General features: G+C 44.0%; 1 non-coding gene across 1 annotated transcript; it reads right to left on the bottom strand.

Moving 5' to 3' along the window:
• Positions 1-9,959: 9,959 nt before the first annotated feature.
• On the bottom strand, positions 9,960-10,030 carry TRNAG-GCC (transfer RNA glycine (anticodon GCC)). Its single transcript has one exon. It is a non-coding gene; the product is annotated as a tRNA-Gly (tRNA).
• Between the last annotated feature and the right edge of the window lie 2,110 nt (positions 10,031-12,140).

Raw genomic sequence — 12,140 nt, 5'->3', positions numbered from 1 at the left:
CTCATAGGGCTTGAGCGGCAGAGCCCGACAGGCAGCGGAACCGCGCAGACATACACACAGGCAAAAAAAAACACATTCAAAATAACGGACATAAAATTAGTATGACTGTGAGAACAAAATAGACACAAGACTCATGTTACATGAAGGAAAAAAAAATCCTCATCAGATTAAATCGCAAGGAAGAAAAACCAAAGTGGCATAACAATACCTCAGATCAGTGCAATAAATACAGCAGTAACCAATGACATCACAAGATTTACTTGACAGGTGGTAAAGCACATGCATGATGTCGTAAACCCTCTAATTATTGTATCGCAGCATCTTTTTTATTTTGTATTTAGTTTTTGCCCGGCGAACACTTGGAGGTAACCTGTTAAAGTGAAAGGGAACGTAATAATCTCTTAAACGCCTTCCATATCTTGTAGACCGTCGGGGAATACAAAAAGGTTCCTTCGGTCGAAGAAAAGGAATATGCGGCGAAAAGGAATATTGCCCTATGTTCGTTGCTTTGCGGACTTATAATTCGTTCCGTATTTGACGGACGGTCAGGCCTTAAGCGAATTTTTACCGAGCCGTGAAGTGTGCTGTTCATAGAGCTCACGAGGAAGTGTCTGAAGAAGTGGCGAAAAGATTCACAGAACGCCTACCACCTCTAAAGGGAGTTTCAGCGACATCATCGGCGGCAAGCAGAGCTGAATCTTAGCCCCTACATCGTTTTGTGTTGAGGTCAGCAGAGGTTTTCTTGTTCATCGCGCTTATACAGACAGTATTCTCAGGACATCGTAGTCGTCTCAGCGTGATGGCCTGCTCTCTGTTGAGAATATCCTACCCAAGCAGAGCCATGTATCATAAAATGTGGCCGAACAGATACGCGAAAGACTGCGTGTGGTGTGGGGGCTACGCCACAGCGTACCACGCCACTTGGGGCTGTGAAAAAAACCCTTTATTACCAAAGATAAATAGCCCTAGTCTAGAGCAGTGGGAGGCCCTCCTGACTGACTCCGACCCGAGCACAGAGCTTATGCTGGTGACGATTTCCAAAGCAGCGGCGGAGGCCAACGGGATCCTGGAATAGAGAAGACCGACCACTGATGCCCCAGATCTATCAAATCCCCCACTCCCTACTCCCTAACTCTTTCTTTTGCAACAATAAATGTTTTTTACTACTACTACTACTCAGGACATTCGGGCTGTATTAAATTGTTAAATTGGGCTTTTCAGGAAAGGAAATGGCGCAGTACTTGTCTCGCATATCTCGGCGGACACCTGAACCGCGCCGTTAGGGAAGGGAGGAAGGTAGGAGTGAAAGAAAGAAAGAATGAAAGAAAGAAAGGAAGAAAGAAAGGAAGAAAGAGAGAAGGGAAGAAAGAAAGGAAGGAAGAAAGAAAGAAGGAAGGAAAGAAAGGAAGAAAGAAAGAAAGGAAAAATAAATAAAGAAAGAAAGGAAGAGAAAGGAAGAAGTCGGGCTGCATTGCAACCGTTGTATTTTGCGGTCCCCGGTTCCCTGCATACATTTATTTATTTATTTTTATTTATTGATACTGCAATCCCGTAGTTGGGATTTTAGCAGGTTGGGGATACAAATTAAGCAGTTGAACAAAACAGGCAAAAGTAAACAAAAAGTAACAGTGCAAGTTGAAGCTCTTCTGCACCGTTGGGAACGCAACAATTAAACATATACAACAGAACAGTGAAATACCAAATGCAATAAAATCTAGGTGATATGTTGCGAGAACAACGTCAACGACGGCTGCAGCACTTCAGTGTTAGTAAGGTTATTCCAATCGGAAATAGTTCGTGGAAGGAATGAGTATTTAAAGCAGTTATTTCGAACGCGATAAGTAGTTAAAGTTAGCTGGTGTCGTTGTCGCGTCGCATAACCGGACGAAAAGACAAGCAAATCGGTGAGTTCCGTTCTGTAGTGTCGCTTGATTAACTGATACATAAATTTAAGTCGTGCACAACGATTTCGCTCCGATATTGTCGCAAGTCCAGCTTGGATTAAAAGATGTGTTACTGATGTACGTCGGTAATTGTTATATATGTATCGTGTCGTCCTCTTTTGAACCTTCTCTAATTTATACATGTTAGTTTGCGTGAACGGGTCCCAAATGACAGAAGCATAATCTAAGGTAGGCAGAACAATACATTTGTAAGCAAGTAGGCGTACAGATGGGGTAGACAATCGCAATGCCCGTCCCAAGAAAAACAGTTTACGAAAAGCGTTACACGTTATGAAGTCAATATGTTTATTCCAACTAAGAGTGTTAGTGACCCAGAGCCCTAGATATTTACATTCTGTTGCTTCTGTCAGTGTCATGCCGTTAATACAATAATTGAAAGGTAAGACTTTCTTTTTGTGGGTGATTCTCATTAGTACAGTTTTTTAAAAATTTATGGACATTTGCCATGTTTCACACCATGCGAACATTGTTTGCAACGCACTATTAAGTAATAGCTGATCGGAAACAATTCTTACTTCTGTATAAATAACACAATCATCAGCGTAAAGTCTTATTTTCACAGGAATGTTAGCAACAATATCATTAATATATATTAAAAACAACAGAGGACGAAGAACAGAGCCCTGAGGGACGCCAGAGTGAACTGTAAGCCTGTCAGAAGAATGATCATTAAAAACGACGAATTGTTCTCTGTTTGAAAGGTAGGCTGAAATCCATTTTACTAATTGTTCGTTTTGAAGTACTGTGTCCAATTTATAAAGTAACGTTTCGTGAGTAACCTTATCAAAAGCTTTTGAAAAGTCCATAAATACATCATCAATCTGCGTTCCATTGTTAATTGACGAGGCAAAATCATGTATAGTTTCGACTAGCTGTGTACAAGTTGAGCAACCCCTCCTGAATCCATGCTGATACTTAGTAAAAAAATTATTAGCTTCGAGATAGTTTGATATGTGATTGTGAATTATGTGTTCAAGTAGTTTACAAGCAGTTGATGTAAGTGAAATAGGGCGGTAGTTCTTGATCAATCGCTCGTCTCCACTTTTATGAAGCGGTTTCACTCAAGCAGCCCCCTAGTCTCTCGGAATTTGACCTTCATTTAAGGACCTTGTAAATAAAACAAACAAATATTTAGATCTCCACTGGGCATATCTTTTCAAAAAGGCATTAGGTATGTTCTCTGGTCCAGGTGATTTCTTTATATCAAGGTTAAGTAACATGTTTAAAATGCCATGCTCACTAATTACAAGGTCATCCAGAGGCGGCAGGGAAGCTTCAAATTTTGAAAAGATATTATTGTCATTAGTAAATACGGACTTAAGTGTTCATTGAATACATTAGATATCGTTTGTGCATCACTGACCAGAACACCTTTGATTTCAAACTCATTATTGATCCTTGAGGTTGGGGAGACCAAACGCCAGAATTTCTCGGGGTACTGTGATAAAAAGTTGGGCAAACATTCATTAAAGTAACGCTGTTTGTAAGTGACAGTGTTCTGTTTTAGTTGAGAAGTAAGCAAAATGACTTTTTGTTCCAATTCTGGAGAATGACACTTTGCTTTGTTCTTTTTCATCAGTTTCAATTTTCTTTTTAACTGCAGTGTCGCCCGAGAAATCCATGGGTTTTTTACTCTCTTTTTAACAATAACCGGCACGTGGCATTCAATGCATTCATGTATCATAGCTGTAAACCAGTCCCAAAGTTTGTCAACACTGTCATTGTTATTACAAAATATATCGAAACTGAAGGAAAGAATGTCGACAATGGTAACATCATCAGCTCGAGAGAAGTTTCTAAAATGCATTTCAGAGCAATGTGTATCAATAGTCAGGCCGGAAAGAGTTAGTTGAACGGCCTTGTGATCAGAGATACCGGGTATCACTACACATTTAGTTGTATCTAAAATTGTGCCAGAAACAAAGAAAAGGTCTAGTATGGATTTTGAATTCCTTTGTATTCGGGTCGGGTGCTCTACAGTTTGCCTCAAGTCATATGAGAACGCTATATCAAGCATGGCCTCACTTGATTCATCACTATGAGATTTGATCTCGAAAGTTGGCCAGTCAGTATCTGGTAAATTGAAATCGCCTGCCACAATAATCCGATTGTTTGGCTTGATAAAAGTTCTCATATAATCTCCTAGGTTATTTAAAACACTGACCGGTGATCCAGGCGGTCTATACAAAGCTCCTACAATATGCCGCACATTGTTGTGGTATGCCTTACAGAAAATGCATTCAATATTAGGCACTTCAGGCATGCTCAATATATTTAAATAACTTTTAAAGATTATGGCAACTCCTCCTCCTTTGCTACCGCGGTCTTTCCTAAGTACACTGTAGTCTGCTGGTGCAAATTCGCTATCGTAAACGGTTTCATTTAACCATGTCTTCGTTAAAACCGCGATATCTGGATCTTCGCAAAGTAGAATTCCTTCTAACTCGCTAATTTTATTTAATATGGTTCTGCAGTCTACGTTTAATATTTTTAGTGATTTAGGAACGTGCTTGTCTGTCAGTTATTTTTGACATTACACTGTCAATGGACAATTTATTGTGCACCAATTTCACTTTGGCCCCATTATCTTTTTCCTGTGCGGCACTCTTCCACAGGTGCTTTCGTATTCCCGCATTCTGGCAGAAAAGTCTTCTGAGATTGAAATTGCAGATCCCTTTATCTTGTAGGCTGACTTTAATGCCAACACCTTTTCTCGGTAATCTACGAATTTCACTATCACGGGGTGGTTTTTATCTCCAATTTTGCGACCAAGTCTATGACACCTCTCAATGCCAATGACAGTTAACTTTAATTTCTCTTGAAAGACCTCAGTAATAAGTTTTGTTTCAAGTTCAGCTGCTGTCTCTTCATCCTCCTCAGCCACGGTGTAAGAGTAGGTTAGGTGAGAGAACGCCCGCGCCCAGCGCCCTGTCATAACATTCTACTTTTGGAGGCAGCCGACAGATGGCGCGACCAACTTTTCCCCGCTCCGCGAGCGGCCGGGCCACATCGGCGCGAGCGCTATAGGTTGCTTTGGGCCTGTATTTTCTTGAACTGCGTGGTTAACTGGCCTTAAGATTTCCTCTTCTGGTATTTTACTTTTGGGATATAAGTTATCCTTTATTTACACAAAAACATTTCACCTCTTCTAAACAAAGCGTCGAGATCAGTATAAGAAGCCGCTTAGGAGGGCCTAGGCGACGTTGCGTTGGTGGCATGCATGTGCGTTTAATAAAACACTGCCGTTTATTTCGCACTGCAGGCTTCTTACTAACTCTACCAGTTATTAGATATTGCCGAAGCTTACCCTGTGCAAGGAAAAGACCCATACAAATGCCGAAAATATACACGGGCGCACCGCCTCGGATGTTAGCGCGATATTACGATAAAATGAATTATATCCATACTCGCCCCGCAAAGATCATGAAGACGCTTCACTGCACAAAAGTCAAAGCTCTTAAAAATTTATTGAACAATTTTGACAAAAGCACAAGTCCGGAAACAACAGGTTAATGTGGGAGAATAAAGTGAGGAAAATATGCGCTGCAAAGTAAATTTCAGCTCTCATGCAGTCGCTTCGACCCATGGGCTCACACAACTTTTGACAACTTTCGCAAGTCCTGGCTCTTTTTGTTTTTCTGACTTTTCAACTGCCTGCAACATTGGCGCATACGCTAGCACACGTAGTAGTGGATCAGTTTCGCAAGCATGTCTTCTTTGTGAAGACTGCATGGAAATATAAACTGGAACTTTTCCAGAACAGCATCAATTGTTCTATCGAACGCGTGCCTGTCACTTGCATATTTTTTAAACTTTTCCTCGCAGTATTTGAAAACATCAAAAAGATGCATATTCGGGTGCGTCAGCCTGCCTCTCGTTTTTAAATTCACCAGGTCGGCTTCAGGCACGTTTGCGATCCCTTTTGTTCCCTCAAGCGCCTCCTTGCAAATCGTACAGGAGGCCTCATTTGCGAGTTTTCTTGAGACAAAGCCAGTGACGTAGTATACAATGCAGTATACAACGTCTGTGTCGCAGTCATTTAGCTCAAATATGTCATCACATTCCCAGCTGCCTTCTTCGATCAGCCCATCAAGCTTCTGCTTCAATTCTTGCAGTTTATTTGGGCGCTGCATATCTGAACTCTGATATATCTCCCTTAAATCTGCCAGAGTAACAACGGCAGCCTGACTGGTATCAGGCGCTGCAGTTTCCAAGGGGTCCTGGTTCATTTTGGCCGACAACACGTACTTGAAACCGCAGTCTTTCAGAAGGTAGGTAGAAAGTTGTTGGACAGATTTCAGAGTAACGCGCAAATCTTCGGCGGTCGACTGGGTCAAAAAGAGGTATTTAGGAATGTCTCCGTTTACAACCTGTTGTTCCTATGTGTCGAGCCATTCAGATGCAGTTTGGAGAGTAGTGAAATCTCTGCTTCCTAGTCGAATGCCCTCTGCAGGGTACCGGCGGTTCAGAGCATCCAACAGGTACGTCGTTCAAAAAAAGTGTAAATTTAGCTGTCGGTTCCGCATAAGCCAACCTTGGCGCACCTCTGCGTGCATAAAATATGATTCCTTTGGCAAAAGAATTGCTGAAAAGCTGTGTCGCCAGCTTCACCCTCATCTTGAGCATGTTCGATGGGTTTACATGATTGTAAGTAAGTAAGCGAGGGCTCTTGATCCGTTTTGAAAGGTAGCTCGGCGCCCCTTCGATGATAGATGGAATGGCGTCTTTTGTAAGGCCCGCTCTTCTCTTGCCGGACATTAACACGTGGCCATCAATTTCCGCTGACCACGTCTTCAGGATGAAGTGGGGAGCAAAATGCCTCTCGCAAACGCGATCCGTTCTTTGTAGTACACGGTCCTTGAGAGGTATTGCTCGCCGCCACGCTTCGAGCCTTGCATCATCCTGGGGAGGCTTGAAAAGCGAGTACTTTTCCTTGCACGATTTGTAGCCGCTGCTACAAAGTGGTACAAAGCACTTCACCTCCACACTGCCGCATAGAATAAGTTGATCTGAGAGTCAGATTTGTCAAAACGCACGCGTGAAAGCAGGAACAAGCCGAAGCAGACAAAAACAAACCAACGGCGCGAAGGGCGAAAGCGGGAGACCCGGGGAACATTCAGTAGCGCCCTCTGTTGACCCGCCGTGTAAGCAGAATGCTCCCACCTCCTCTCTACGTAGCGGCTCGCTCGCGCCGTTCCCTCACCTAAACTATTTCTTACACCGTGTCCTCAGCTAATCCGTATATAACTAAATTGTTTCTGCGACTTCTATTTTCCAAGTCATCGACTTTGGAGATGAGTGCTGATAACTGCTTATCAACCTTCTCGACAGTGTCCTCTATTACATTCACACGGTTGCTCAAAGTGTTCAAACCTACCAGCTGCTTTTCAAGACCTTCTATGCGTTCGGTCAGAGCTGAAATGTTCCGCTCAGTGTCGGTTTGAGAACAACGTAAAGCTTACACAGCTGAGGCTAATTTTCCCTGGCCGTCCAGTAATTCTGAAAGCATTTCTTTTTCTGTAGGGCCCGGATTTGCCTCCACATCGCCACATACCAATAGGTCTTTTGGTATAAAAATGACATAATTGAAAACATTCATCAAAGGTACTGGGCAAGGCAGCAGCACCATAGAGTAATATAGAAGTAAAGAGCGGACACTCCCGTAGGCCCCAGCGGCCGACTTTTGTGCACAGCGCACCTAGCGGACCCGGGGAAATGCACTGGCCTCAGAGATGATAGGCACAAACAGGAATCTTGGAGGCTTTACTGTCAAAACCTGGTGGTGGGCATCTGCCCTTGACGCAGCTTTGTTGCCTCTTTGGAAGTGCTTAGGAAGAGCCGCCGCCGCCGCCTTTAAGGCCGACAGCTGCAGCTTCTTGTTGGACAGTTCACGGGGTGGAAGAAACAACCGTCGCAGCACCACAGCAGTACACAAAACGGACGTGCCCACGAAGCTTGCAGACGCCGCAAAAAAATACAGCCGCTCACACCGTCGGTCCGTCGCACACTGCCGCCTGGGCGTGCTTGCCCGTTGGCTTGACGCACTTAAAAGACGCCGCTGTTGCTGACGTAACTGCGACCGTAGGCGCGCAGCGCACGTCACTGCAAGCCAAGATATGCCAAGACCATACTCTTTTTCTTTTTTTATTTGCACGTTCAGTGCCATCTGGCGGAAACGGGGAAGCGCCGAACTCGGCCGCGAAAGGGCCCGAGTGTCCGCTCTTTACTTTTATGTTACTCTATGGCAACACTAAGAAGCGGTTGTCACTTCGATAGCATTTAGTAGGTAAGTACCGACTAACGTGCAGTACGAAACAGAAAGGATTCCTTAGCATGTTGCCGTTGAGGCTGCTGCCATGCCCACTGATGAGGCTCGGTGTGGTCTGTCCTTTTATAGCTGGGAAGCGGGTCATGTGGTGCGACGTAACCGCTGTTGGCATAGGCATGGCGATGATAGCTGGCGCTGTCGGGTCCCCCAGAAGGCAGATGTCACCGACACGTGTCGACGATAGTGGATACGCCCCAAGGCTTTCATTGTGGCGTAATGCAGCGCGGAAACAATTGCATGACGATAACTCAGCTCGCAGCAGAACCGCCACAACCTGCAGTACGAAACAGAAAGGGTTCCTTAGCATGTTGCCGCTGAGGCTGCTGCCATGCCCACTGCCATGTCATGCCATACAGCATGACATGCCATGCCATACAGCATAACTAGGAGGGCGCTCTGTTCGGACTTGATCCACGCGCGCTTATCTCTGAAATTCACTTATTCAAATGCTGCGTCGAACGTCCGCGCAAGCTAGCTGTCTGAAAAACAGAACTGTTATGCTGTCTGTCGCATACCGACTACCCTTGTGCTCGAGGCACAGCGCGTTTCGGAACGCACGCGTCTCGCTTATGTGCTGTGTGTGTACCACGCACGGAAATCTACACTAGCCAAGGCCTGGCACCGTTCCAGCTCGTCGGTGGCTATTAATGGGCCGCCACTCGAAACTGCCTCGCAAGGGTGGCCTAGACGTGGTGGTGTCGCGAGCAATGTGCAGTCCAGCCACGATAACGGCCGGGATCGCTCGGGATGGTTTGAGCTCTTGCATGTGCCTGATGCCGATTTTGGTCGCGCCTCCAAATGAGCCCCTTCCTTTTCCTTCTCGTCCTCTCTCGTCTTCTCTCTACGGACTAAAGACGACGCCGCGATAACAGCTGTTGCTGTAAAATGAGTAGCGTGTTGGAATAAAAAATAGTTCACGTTGTGTAAACAATTCTACATATCACACATTCTTTGCTGTGGCAGTGTCGGGGTCGTTCGAGGAGAAAAATGAGGCGCAATGCATGGGCACACCCCCTCCTCTTGGAAAAACTACCGCCATAAAAAAAGCATGTCTCCTGCGGGAATAGAGCCCGAGCCACCCATGTGGAAGGCGAAAAAAAATGAAATTTGCTAGACATCATTAACACTTACACTTATCGGCCTATGTGTCGCTGCGAGCAGCTGTCGCAATCCAGCTGCGTAGTGGCCGTCGTCTATTCTGTTAGAATATTCCCGCGCGTCGGTAGAGCTCAAATAGGGGACCCGCAAGTGCGGTTTGCCCATTATAAACTTTTCTATTGACTGCAAAATGACTGCAGTGTTGTGCGCCCATCAGTTCGAACTCCGGTAAAATTATCTGCTCCTTTCAAATTCAAATCATCGACACGAGAGCGCACATGCATACATCACTAAACGGTTTATTGTCCGGTGCCCTGATCCATCGGATTTTGACGGGAAGAACCCATGCTAATTCAGCGGCAGAACCCCGACCAGTACGGCACTTAAGCCACCTTGCACACGTGTTACCATGCGATAGATAGCGCGTGTTCATTAGGACACAGTCGCTGCGCATTTTATTCAGGGCTTTCTGCCCATTTATTTCCCTTAAGAAGTATTGCTTGCTCTCTCATGTGCGTCAAAAGAACTAATACCACAACCACCTCAAATTGAGCAATAAAAAAAAAGAATGCGTCGGCCGGGAATCGAACCCGGGCCACCCGCGTGGCAGGCGAGTATTCTACCACTGAACCACCGACGCCGATGTTGAGAAGCTAAACTGAGCGTTTGCTGAGAGCGCAACCTGTTACGCAAGTCTCCATGTAGGTCATCCCACCGGCCGGCGCCGGCCACAGAGAAGCGAATGTTCTTTGTCGAAAAAAAAACTGCTGTAGTAAACCATGTATTCAACGACAGTGTGGACTACATTCCTGAGCTTTTATTTCGTCGCTCGAATGCGTTGCAGATTCGCCGTTTAAAGCCACTTGTTGCGTTAGTACTAACATACCTAAGAATTCTGGACAAAAGCATTTTTGAGCAGGAAACCATTTATGTAAGCATTTTTTTTCGCATAATGCAAGATTTCACTATAAGAGTCAATATATCCGCAGATACCCGACGGCAGTCTTGTATTTCTTTTCTATTAATGATTTTGCTGTCTTCAAAAGCAGTCCCCATTGGTTTTCTATGGCAGTCTTGAGTGTTCGATGCGGTCGATGGAAACATTCCAAAAGAAAGATTTTGCCACACATGAGAAGAATGAACCATTATTTTCAATATTTCCATTAGAGTGTCCTAAAATTTTCCAATTTTCAAAATTTTCGGCCTAGAATGTTGGACATGCAGATTGTATTTTTTGTTGCCGTGCGCGTTTTTTTCCCCGAAGTTCTAAGTGTATATCGGCAGGATATTGACGGAGAGTACTCAAGTGACTATACACAGATAGATGACCACAGGCATCCCTTTTGAATCTGTGAGGAGGTGAGGCCAACTTTTCTAGTAATTTTAACTCATTAATTGCTTATCATATTTGTACTCGCACCCCTCCCTTCATTTTATTTTAATTTTGATCCGGTGGTTACATTTATGCAAACTTAGGAGCGTCTGCTTTGAAACATTTACACGGGTTGGTTGCAGTTGTCACCGTGCTCGACATTTTTTCCCAACATTTTTATGAAATACGTCGAACATAACGGTACTATGTATGAATTTGCCACTTTTCTTAAAATGCAGTATTTAACCTCGAACTTGGAACCTCACGTCAACGCCCTGCTTATCAGCCCTGCTTATCCAAACACATTTTTTTTTGCTAACTTTCACCGCAGATTCCTTCACATTCACTTTCTGATCACAAAATCGTGGGGCTTAGGGGGAGCGACAAAGCCTGCATCGACATCCCAGTGGATACAGCCACATTCTAGAAAAAAAAGTTTCAGTTGTTTCACACAGTTACCCCATACAGCACATGTGTCATCTTATTGGTTAAATTTCTTTTGTAACTTTGGTTAAGACACCCTGATGCATTTTTGGTTAAGACACCCTGATCTAGCTTCAAAGAGTAGGGTGTTTCCTCTGGTGTTATGTAATCACAATTCCGTCCTGATTTCAATTTTCCCATTTTTATTTATTTGTACACTGTGCCCCTTTTCTATTCAAGTAGTCCAGTTATTACCTTCTGCATTTTTAACCTGTCGTTTAAAGCTCGTTATTTCTCTGTCCTTTTTTACTGCATACTACTTGTTAGTTTGCTAGTTTCTTACTTTGTTTCCCGGTCGGTATAACCACCTAATTTTCAACCCCGTAGAAACCAGGTTTATGTTTTTTGATCTACTCAAAATATCACTAATCACTTGCCTTCTTTATCGCTTGGCTACACTTCCCATTCCACTAGTGACAACGTGACAATCCTTTGTATTCAACTTGATTCTCACCTAAAATTTCATCATCATATCAACCAGCTCAAGGAGAAAGCCGCATTTGGAATCCCTTCTCTATAATAAAATATCTTTCTTTTCCCCTTCTTCCGCTCTTTTATCGCTTTACTATGTGTTTATTCATGCGCATATCAACTACGACACTGTAACGTGGGGAAACGCTCACCGCTGTCATTTGCGCTCCAAACAACACATTCCAAATCAGGCCGTACCAATCACTACCGGCAGTTCATATAATTCCAGTGCTACGCCTTTGCTACGTGAGTATAATCTTATCCATTAATATTTTGTTTCAATGCAATCTAGCTATCCAGTTATTTAGGTGAATTGACAACAAAACTTTCTTTTCAGTTCACTGAGAATAGTTTGTAGAATAGTAACTCCAGCAGGTTTGCAGCTCACAAAAATTTTCTTGCTACACCAAGGCTGGGCTATTCA

Source organism: Amblyomma mixtum, chromosome 1 (genome assembly GCF_055824585.1).
Source record: "Amblyomma mixtum isolate Tamu chromosome 1, ASM5582458v1, whole genome shotgun sequence".
NCBI lineage: Eukaryota > Metazoa > Arthropoda > Arachnida > Ixodida > Ixodidae > Amblyomma > Amblyomma mixtum.
This window is presented reverse-complemented; position numbering and strand designations above follow the sequence as displayed.